The following is an 11,917-nucleotide window of genomic DNA, read 5'->3' as shown; positions in this document are numbered from 1 at the left end:
GCGCGTACAGACCGACTTGCTCTATGTGGATAAGCTGACACACGCTGTTTCCCATCTGGGGCAGAAAGACGACAGGACTCTGTCATATGGAAAGGGGGGCATGCTTAGGCCCAGAGGAGAAGCTTGTCCACCAAAGTCCATCTCTTGCGTGGTTCAGCATGCAGCATCAGCCCAACAGGTTGGAAGAGGAGTTTCTTGAGACGTACTGTGTCTGACAGCTGAGGCCTCCTGTGTCCTTGATTGCTCCCTGCTTCACGTCTTTGCTTGACACTGTTGAACTTGAGAAGCTGCGCAATGAAAGAGCTGCTTGTGTCGAAGAAGAATGGCTTTGGTTCTGATGCTGGGGCCATCCAGCAGCCATATTTTATCATTGCAATAGTACGTTTGGCACAGAGTCCTCCTGCAACCGCTTGGAATGATCCACATGAATCGTCATGTCTCAAACATATTAATCGATCGAACTATCCTGTGCGCACGCCCAAGGTGAACTGCCTGCAGTGTCACAGTCCTTGCTCGCAGGGCTTTGCCTAGCGCCTTCACCAATGTCTTTATCAAACGCTAGTAGAACACCTCGGCCTTTACTCTGGGCACTCAGTGCTGGTAACTGGGTAGCAGGGCGCTCTTCAGCCTTGGTGCTATTAACATTCTTGCACAAGCAACCCCCGAGCTGTTCCATTCTTGTTCGTGTAGTAGCTTTGCAAGATTTTGCGAGTCTGAAGACTGGGGCGATGCCCTCTTCTAGGTGGTTTCCTCGATATACAGGACCAGTTCAGCCAGTACGATTCTTGACATCACACCTTTCATGGTCAGTTTCTGCTCGCTTCTACAGGGTCTGTCTTTGCACGATAGTAAAAGAGCCAACAAACACTTGAATGGGTACTTGGCCTCCAGAGCCACCATATCACCCATGCTGAGCCTCGGCCAGGACTAAAGCCAACACTATACTATTACTGCAGCCGCCGTCACTGCCACCACCGCTGCCGCTGCAAAATTCATTTTTCTTGTAAAATGGTAGCCATTTTGTCAAAATGGCTATCATCAATATTTGGTAAGCACACAAGTATGTGTAATTGTACAATACTTATCACCTCTAGCACACTTATCACCTCTTATCTAGCATCCACAAAAAGACAAATTATGGTACATATTCAATGACGCTAATGGTAAATAGCGGCCATTTAAAAAAATGGCCGCCAAATCTGCTACGGGGAGAATCTTGAATGCCTCCATATCCAAAATTGTTCAGAATGTATTAATCTACATGTGTGCCAATTTTGGTGCTTTTAGAACAATTTGAACAATTGGTCTGCTATGCCGCTGGAATATAATGTGATTTAGAGTTCTGAACAAAGCCAGAAGCAATCAATAATAGCCATTCAATATGAAAATAAAGAGTACAGCACACGTAATTCATCCTTTAGCTTTAAGGCCTTCCTTTATTCTTCATGCTTAAGAGATTGAAGAAGAATTTCCGAAACTGGGATCAATAAAAGTATATCTTATCTCATTTAATTGAAGTATGAGTGACATGGAAAAAAAGTAAAAGAAAGATGGAAAACATTATTCCCATACAGGTTCACATACAGTATATCAGTGCTCTTAATAACTTCTTGCACACATTATAAGTTCATTAAGAGTAATTACATCAGAAAAAACAAAGTACTTAAATTATGACAGAATAGTTATATTGGGCAACTCTAAAAGTCTTATTTGATGGGATCCCATCAAATCTAATGAATAACGACAGACACTGAGACACATGTACAGTATGTGCTCTGCCGCCTTGGGAGATACATGATGTTGGGACCAAAGCCGTCAACATGGATTCCTGGAGCTTCACAGTGACCCAGTATGAACCAATCAGTCCTGCATCCTTCTCTCCGTCTCAGTGTCATCATAGGACACGACACATGTCAGAAACTGTCAGGCACAACCATGTCAGAGCAGCTGAAATGAAACACACCCATGCCCTGAAATCATTGTATGCACAGGCAATCATCGGTAAAGATTCATGAGACTATTTGACAAACGAGGGTACACATCTTCCCCCCTTAGTCCTGCTAAATGTTGCAGTTGACATGGATTCGTATCAGGGCTGTTTGTGCGCCTGTGTCTTTGATGAAGAGCACAGACGTCAGCTGAAACATCAAATAATCCAGCTGAGGAACATTGAAATCCTGAATATTCCTCAACACAAACGAATGAAATATATCAAAGCGTCTCTAATTTGAGCATATTCCAAGAATTGCATTTGTTGTTGTTAATGTTATCTTTTACAAGTGTCAAAAAGAAAACAAATCTGAAACCTTATGTCCTTGAGTGGAGAGCACAATTCCCTCTATGAGGCCATGTAATCCCCCTGTACCCTGTGGATCCCAGTGCCCATGGAAGGAGCCCTGTCCTGGGCAAGCTAAACACAGACAGACCTCCTCACCCTGAGAGTCCTGCTGCTAACCAGAGGGATAACATTCCCTGCTTGAAAAACTAAACGAGTGATTGACATCCAGGCAAACACTACACATGACAATAACTTGATTAATTACATCTTCCTCTTTGAGGGACTAGGGGTAAGTGCTGTGTGGGAGGATGAGCCTGTGATAAGATGCGTATCATTATCACTCTTCTGGTTGTTAATGAAAGGTGGCAGCATGTGCAGGTTAAGAAAGACAACTCCAGAAGATACCGCTTTCTTCTACACCCCCTCAGACACACAGCTATGAAAGCTCAAAGGTGTCCCTCTGACTCACCAACAACTTCTAACACAGTTGTTTTAAACAAAAACCCATTTCAGTCTTCTTCCTCCTCCTTGTATTTATCCATTGTCCTCTCATACTGGTGTGTTGTGGCATAATGCTTTGTTAGTTTGTTAGTTAATACGTTGGCGTCTGAATTACCATCAATTCATCAACCAGTTGCACAGGGTGATGGGAGGATGGAGAAAGAGCTAAAATACCAAAAGCCAGGAAAAATGAATTGAGATTATTGTATTTTGGATGCTCTTCCGTAACTAAAGGACAGCTGTCTTTAAGCTTTCACGCAAGTAAGGTAGCTTGTATTCTGAACTCCTTCTGTCTGTGAGTCAACATAGACTGCTTCTAAGACGCTCACTAAAGACCTGATGCCTCAGAAACAAATATTACATTATTACATTACATTGCATTTAGCTGACACTTTTATCCAAAGCGACTTACAATAAGTGCGTTCGANAGTCAGAAAACATGAAAATCGATCGACAATCCAGAGTTATGTGATAGGCTGCAAACAGCTTTGATCGACTAACTAATGCAGCTTTACACAATACCTTAAAGTTGTTTAAGGTATTGTGTAAAGCTGCATTAGTTAGTCGATCAAAGCTGTTTGCAGCCTATCACATAACTCTGGATTGTCGATCGATTTTCATGTTTTCTGACTGTTTTCCTGAATGTTTTATGGACCAAATCGATTCAACTAGAATCGGCTTCAATTCAATGGAATAGTGAACATGTGTTTTCATTGCAGCTGTTGTCTAATGTAGTGTCGCTGCTGCAGATCGAGTGAATCATACCCTTATTATAGCATCATTTATTCAAGGAGACAATTTCAGAGTATTTGAATCACTCCCTCACCTCCTGCTCTCTATCTTGCCCTCACTCTCGAGTCTTCTGAGCACAGCCAGGCGCCATCCAGGCCTGCAGGACATTTCACTCCACACCCCTGGGGGTAATTCACAAAGACAGAAGAATCATCAATTAGCAAAGCAAATGTATACCAATTAGTGCGAGTTGGAGAGAGAGGGCGAATACAGGAGCGGCGCAAATAGTCTGATAGAGAGAGAGGTGGTGAGATAAGAGGAAGGACAACAGGGGGAGACAGCGGAGGGATTGAAAAGTGTGTGAGAAAGACTCATCTCATTATGTGTGATAATTAACCCATGTATGCCCTCTTCTCTATAATTACCAACATCCTTACTGGGAGGAAAACATAGGCACCATGTAAAATGCCACTGACAACGCTCAACACAAAGAAAGCACAACATGCGTCAGACACTATTCTGGGCTTCTTCCCATTTTCCTTGCTTTTCATAAGGCTTACTGCAATGAATACACTCCAGATTGCATTAAGTAACAGCCCATACATCATGCATTTAATACTATCTTGTAGCCCCAGAAACCTATTTCCTATCTGTGGGGAAAGCCATTCACGCAGTAGGCTCTCTTTCACCTTCCACACATTAAGATGTCTGTATTTGCCAGCCTCTCTTTCAGTGATGTCTCCTATGATTGCAGAAATGTGTTATCAGGCCGACTTGTTTTTGATAGTCCTTCCACGGGCCCTCTGCTGGGTTTCCTAGCAACAGGTTTTTGTGAGGGGCTGGCACAAGGGGGGATAGCAAGTGTCCCCATCCTGATTACCCTCTAATTACTTTAATGGAAGTGACGATCTCTGGGTATGAGCCCCCCACCAGCTCATAGGCTTTTTTGGATGCCTGTAAATTGGCAGCTATCAAAGAGGTCGCCCATTAGCCATCTATTCTGCATCCTCCGCCCTGATTTAATGCAGCAGGGGCCACTTCAGCTGCCTTCTTTTCTGTATGCTTTTTTTCCTTTGTCAAATACAGCTGTGCAGTGAGATTGCATAATGGAGGCTCTATTCAAATAGTGGACAGTAACTAAGTACGTTTACTGAAGTCCTGTACAATTTTGAGATAGATTTTGCTGTTGTTTTTTTATGGTGTGCTACTTTATACTTCTGCGTCATTTTATAATGACATATTTTACCATTTACTTAACTGCATTTATATGAAATCAGTACCACAGGAGATTCACCCTTTAAAACATACACTGATATAGTGAATTTAGGAAAATACAATGTACTGAACATTTTATATGCAAGTGAAATAGTTTTTAGTTCGACTAAAACATTATGCTACATATGGTAAATTGTCTGAACTATAGGCTACTGTATTTCAAAAATATTATACTTTTCAAGGGGAAATCAATTTATTACTAACATTATTTAATGTGAACACATGATTTAAGTCTGAATTTCTGAATACATTTAAGGAACACATTTACACGCAAATACACACAACATATTCAGTCTGCTGTTGTGGGTCATATTGATGTTATTTATCTGACTTGTGTCTTAATGAGAATACCTGGGATTCTTAGAAGGCACACAATGAAAAGCATTGTTGTGAAATGAGGAATATAAAAATAAACTGAAAAGATGGAGGAAGAAGACAAGGAGCAGATGAGGATGAAAAAATAAGATTTGTTGCCAGGTACAAAGAGGTCCCAGCGAGGTTTAAAAACTGCATTTCTAAACTTGTGATGTGGGATGGATGTGTGTCTTTGTGTGTATATGGTTGTGTTTTCATACACATGTACTCCACCCTGTATTGTGTGGGCGAAGATGTGGAGTACGCTGGAACAAGTTGTACAGCTATAAAAGATGTTCCTTCGGGCTAAATATTCACCTCACCCGCCCCACGCTCAATGTTTACTGCGGTGATAAAAACTCATCTCATATTAAAAGATTTTAACATAATGAAGCAGTGACATCCATATAAATCACCTTAAAAGTGCCGAAGTATTTCCCTCTCAATGAATCGTTTTAATTTAGCATCTACATTTTGATTGGTTCATTAACATATTTTGTCATTGGACAAGATGGACCCAGTGATTGTGCTGCACATTGCTGGACCTTTCTAATGTCCGATGTCTGACAATCCCACTGTATAGCAGAATATATATAACCTTTATTTAACCAGGAAGTAGCATTGAGATTAAAACATTATAATTCAGACCTAGCCTAGTGTCCGCTTCCTTTATTCTAAATCTAAAATGATATAAAGAGTATCACGTTTAAGCCTGGTCTGCTGATCGTAAGAACACCAATGACCAGAGTGGAACAGGCTTGTTTTGCCAGCCTTTGTAAGGAAGCCAATTTAAACTTAATTTGTGCAACCTAAGATTATGATTGCTTCGCAAAAATAAAAAAACTTCTGTGAGAAGTAAGCATACACACTTACTATTAAAATGTCCATACCCTAAGGACATGGTTTGTAATGCAGATTAGCTTAGAAAAGGAAATTCCACTAAAAGTCTATGATCCTTCTTAGTTCACTGCATTGGTTCGTGTCATTTCCACTCAGCCTCCAGCGTTCACTAAACCTCTCTGCAGTGAATACTACAACGAAAAGCAATGTGACATTCTATTTTACAACTTTCCCTATTTACCAGTAATTGCTGAGAACATCGCCGGTTACTTCCGCGAACAGCATGTTTTAAAAGTCACAAAAAAGAGGAAAAGAAACATGCCACTTAAATGCTAAAGCTTCCTCTGATGGAGAATGAGCATCGGGCTGTTGGTGAGTCAGAGTGTGTAGGCCGAGTGCAGGAGGAACAGAAAGGGGCGTCTATGTATAGAGCATGTCTTCGCAGCCAGCTGAAGTCTCTGACAGCTTCAATACACACATGATTACACAACAGCATAGCTTTCATAGTTCTATAGAAAATGTATATGTACGTGGATGAAACACAAAGGGTGATACTCCTCGCTCCGGGGATTTGTTTTCATGCCCACCTCATCACGGAACAAAGAGTCTTTGAAGATGTTCTGCCCACTGCTACCCACACACCCACACCAATCAGTCAGGGGGGCTTATCCAAAATACTATTTAAATACACTCATGCTGGCATGCCTGCGCTGTGAGAGTGGGGGATGGGGTGGTTGTGGAGTGGATTGCTGCCAAACTAAGTTTTGTTGTCTCTAATATTTAGCAATTACACTGAAGCATCTTATCTTTTGAGAGGGCTGATGGCTTTGTCTTCACACCACCCGGCATTCACTGTATGTGCATGTATGAGCGAGCATGTGAGCAAATATGTGAGCAAATATGTGAATATTTGTATCTGTGTGTTTGTCATTCCCAGCATCCTCCAGCTTTGTCTCAGCGCATCTCTCAGCGTGTAGAGAGAGTGTAAGAAGCGAGGTGTCAGATTCTCTACCAATGTTCCAGCCACACTTCTCTGATGATTGTTCACCACTTCCACGGCTAAGTGGGAGACAAATTGTTTTTTTTGTGGTGTTCACTGTGGCAGCGATTCAATTTGATTTGAGGCTGGAAAGACAGAGCTGGGGGATTACTCGCAGGAAATGTGTGTGTGTGTGTGTGTGTGTGTGTGTGTGTGTGTGTGTGTGTGTGTGTGTGTGTGTGTGTGTGTGTATGTGTGTGTGTGTAGGTAACAGAGACGTGTTGGCCAGCCCAGGCTCGTATTTCTTCCTCTCTAACAGCGCCGGGCAGGGGGACGAGTGGCTGAAGAGCCTCAACAAGGGGGTCTGGATCCCCTTCACAGGTACATGTACTGTTGATGTCACATCATGTGGATTATAGAGACAATTATGTTTGATCTTGTCTTTTATGTGGAACACAGGAAGAATAGTTGTTACTGTGATCATCACCAATGGGGATTTTAAATTACAGTAGAAATAGAGTATAACATTTCACTACTGTGTGTCCATCCATCTTCTCCCGATGGTCGGGTCGCGGGGGTAGCAGTTTCAGCTAATGTGTGTCTCACATTATTTTGAAGGTTTTGTACCCCCTGAAACATGTCGATAATCACATTTAAGGAAAGTAATTACTTCTAAAACTTGATTTTCTGATAATGAAAACATTACAGAGATGATGTGACAGGTACACATCTTCCTCTGCATCCTGGTTGTCTTCCTTTAGCAATGTCAAAATGATTAAATGTATAAAAGTACCGGCCATCTTGTTTCTGATTGGATGCGATGGACCTCCTGTTGAGATCTTCCTCCCTTGCAGGGGTCTTTGGTCAGCGTCTGGAGGAGACGGTGCTGTATGAGCGACGTTATGGGGTGCGTTTGGTTCCTCTGGTGGTGGAGCAGTGTGTGAACTTCATCCGGGAGCGAGGCCTGCAGGAGGTGGGCTTGTTTCGTCAGCCGGGACAGTCCAGTCTGGTCAAAGAGCTGCAGGAGGCTTTCGATGCAGGGGAGAGACCTTCTTTTGACAGGTGTGTAAATCCCTCTGCTTTCGTTCTGATACGACATACGATAATACTTTAGTGGTCAGATCAAGTCTGAAATACTCCTTGCATCACAGCAGCTCCCTGTATAACATCAACATGTGTCCCCTCTTCCTCATGTCTCTTCTACATCAACATGTGTCCCCTCTTCTTCATGTCTCTTCTACATCAACATGTGTCCCCTCTTCTTCATGTCTCTTCTACATCAACATGTGTCCCCTCTTCTTCATGTCTCTTCTACATCAACATGTGTCCCCTCTTCTTCATGTCTCTTCTACATCAACATGTGTCCCCTCTTCTTCATGTCTCTTCTACATCAACATGTGTCCCCTCTTCTTCATGTCTCTTCTACATCAACATGTGTCCCCTCTTCTTCATGTCTCTTCTACATCAACATGTGTCCCCTCTTCTCCATGTCTCTTCTACATCAACATGTGTCCCCTCTGTGGAAAGAGACTCTGAAAGTTTCAGGAACAAAGATTCTCTCTCTTTTTGATCCATTTCTATAAAAACCCGTCTGAAAATGAGCTGATCAGATTTTGGCCACTTTATGATGTCATAACGATGTTTTGTCTTGTGTAACCATTAGCCAATCAGCAACCAAGGTAACCCGGCCCCCCCTTATCACCTGAATCTCCTCCTAGGGCACCATTAGGCGCGTTCACACCGGAGTACTTTTCCCGTTTGGTTCCGTTAGTGTCTGGAATTTCGCTTTCACACCAAAAAGAGAACTTAGTTCATGAGAACTTTTACCCCCATTTTTAGTGCCTGGAAACACTAAGTACGGCAAAGTACTTGGTGTGAATGCGGCTATAGAGAACCGCAGTGACGTGTCCTACAACCCGGAAGTAAACTCCTTCCGGTTCCTTCCACAAAAACGCAATGCAATTTCTCCATAGGATTTTGGAAAATAGCTTGAAATAAGGTCTGTGGTTGAGACACATTTAAGAGACGGATCACGTTTTGTTCAGCCGGATAATCTCCAGATGTCTACCCTACTTTTANTCTAGCAATCAGTACTCGTTAGCTTACTGCTACAATTAGACACTGCGCCCACTCTGTTGCCAGATTTGAGAGAAATAAGCAACCAGGTCTCTGAAAACAAGCCCCAAAGAAGCAACACATACATGATGTTGTGTAATTTGAAACCAAAACTAAGGCCTCAGGATGACTTTAAGACTTGAACATGGTCATTTTTGTTTTGTAATATTGACGATCCCCGATTTTTTTCCTCCCGATTCCGATCTTTTGAAAATCACGTGATCGGCTCCGGACATCTCTACTTTCTGCATCAACTGGACATTTTCACACTGGCGTCACACAGTTTTTCACTATAATAAGTTATTGGCTTGAAATGACATGTTTTATAAGTGACGAGACTTGCTGTGCGGGACTTCTTCGAGACTGAAAGTCCAACAAAAGCAGGGAGAAGATGTCTTTTTTTTACAGTTAAAAGTGTACAAGAAGTCGGATCCTCTTAAAGATACAGATACAGAAAGTGTTGACTCTGCATGAAGATGCTTTTGCAATAAAACATTCTTTCGCTGTACCTGAAAAATTAAAAAGTAATCAGTGAATCTTTTCTTCATGTCTGTGTCCATTGGGTCTGGTTGACTAAAAATGCATTGTTTATTAGGACTTGTAACTGGCAAGAAAAAAGTAACCATATGAAATACAAAAAAACGTTCTGATGCACTTCTGACTTCTTTTCCAACGAGAATTTAACATTTATTCTCAAATCAAAGGTTTTGGCAAAGAAACAAAAAAGTGTACAGTCTGCTCAAATAAGGAACATTTCTCTTTACCATCAACTGGAAAATGTTGAACAGATAATTCAGTCACGACAGACTTCAGTCGGGGAGAAATGTAAAAGGGACAAACAGCACAAAACATTAACAGTCATATTCATTTCATATTTAGAGTGTTATCTTTTGTATCAGAACACCTGACTGACACCACAGGAGAGGAAAACAACTCAGACACTTCACTTCCACTGCTGTGTCACATTACGCAACAGACTTCAATCACTTGACAATTAAACTGAAATAATAATAATCAGCCAAGTGCTACATTTCATTTGACAGATATATTTGATAGCGCTTGTTCTGCTCTACGAAGCATCACACGCATCGTCCTGCAGAAACCCTGTATACACAGCTGTTTGTTAGCTAGCACTGTAGCTAGGCTTTCTAGCACTGCATTCATCTTTAATAGGAGACACCACAGAGGAAATTATCAAATATTTTTATAAATGCATTTCACCATGAAACTTCCCCAGTTGATTACATACACTAAGAAATTTGCATTATAGTTATATTTTGTATGTTTATAAACTACAAAATGTTGAATTTCAGAGAAAACTACAGAAACAAATAGACAGAATTAGTCAAATAAACTACATGTTTTGGAAGCAATATAGTCCAAGATCTCAGAATTGTCCATTGCAAGAAAGATCATGTTTTGGCCTGTAGTTTCTCGACTTAAATGCCAAAAGCAAAATGTTCCTTCACTCTGTCAGAGACACAAGGTTTCTGCAGGATCCTATTCTTCAGTCAACATACACATAAACAGAATCTGGTAAGCACCAAAACTCTTCATTGTATGCCCTGTGGTGAAAACAACAGAGGCAGACATGTAACCTGTAGCTCACACACCGACGACTGGAAGAATATTTAAACCCTCATATTCCATTTTGATTAAATCCAAAACCCCTGAACGCTGCAGCGTGTCAGCGTGTGAGCCCCGTCGACATGTAGCTCTGATTTTCACACACGATATTTTATGCTTCTGATCTCTAGGGAACTAAATCTGTTGCTATAGTAGCAAATAAAATATCCATAAATAAAAACATCTATAAAAAAGAACAGATAAGGGGAGCGTTTCAGTGAGCAGGAGCCTGCCAAATTTCCTGAGACCATTTTTCATTTTTGTTCTGTTGGTTTGATTGATGTTTTCGTTGCCACTCTCCCTTTAAGAAGACAAATACATTTGACTTTTGATGACGTTAAGACTATGAACACAGAAGAACTTCTTTTCTTTTGTTGCTGTCATTTGCATCCTGGAGTGCTGCGTGACGTGAGGGTTTGGGTGGGGGGATAATCGTTAGGATAAAGTGCATTTACAGGGGACCCTCCACCATCGTCTTCACCTTCAGCCGGACAAAGTTCCCAGGATCCGTCCATGTGGAATTTGTTGATGCCAGCATGCTGCAGCTAGATGTACAAATTAGAAGGGAAAGCGATAAGCAACACAGTTTACACCTCAAAGCCGTGCAGATTGGCAATTGTAAAGGAATGTTTTATCAAATTATTTTTCAATGATAGATAGAATGGGAGAGACGAACCCCTCGTTAATGGTCTCACATGCAGAGCACACAGTGACATGTGTTCTCTGCTTTTAACCCATCCTAGCACCAGGAGCTAGTACCAGGAGTCTAGTACCAGGAGTCTAGTACCAGGAGTCTAGCACCAGGAGTCTAGCACCAGGAGTCTAGTACCAGGAGTCTAGCACCAGGAGTCTAGTACCAGGAGTCTAGTACCAGGAGTCTAGCACCAGGAGTCTAGTACCAGGAGTCTAGTACCAGGAGTCTAGTACCAGGAGTCTAGTACCAGGAGTCTAGCACCAGGAGTCTAGCACCAGGAGTCTAGCACCAGGAGTCTAGTACCAGGAGTCTAGTACCAGGAGTCTAGTACCAGGAGTCTAGTACCAGGAGTCTAGTACCAGGAGTCTAGTACCAGGAGTCTAGCACACTAGGAGCAGTGGGCAGCTATTGCACAGCGCCCGGGGAGCAATGGGAGTGAGGGGGGGAAGGGGGATGTCCGGTGCCTTGCTCAAGGGCACCACGGCAGGGCAGGAGGTGAACTGGGACCTCTCCAAGTAGAAGT

The sequence above is a fragment of the Notothenia coriiceps genome, unplaced genomic scaffold (assembly GCF_000735185.1).
Source record: "Notothenia coriiceps isolate Sejong01 unplaced genomic scaffold, NC01 NC01_scaffold00037246, whole genome shotgun sequence".
Lineage (NCBI taxonomy): Eukaryota > Metazoa > Chordata > Actinopteri > Perciformes > Nototheniidae > Notothenia > Notothenia coriiceps.
This window is presented reverse-complemented; position numbering follows the sequence as displayed.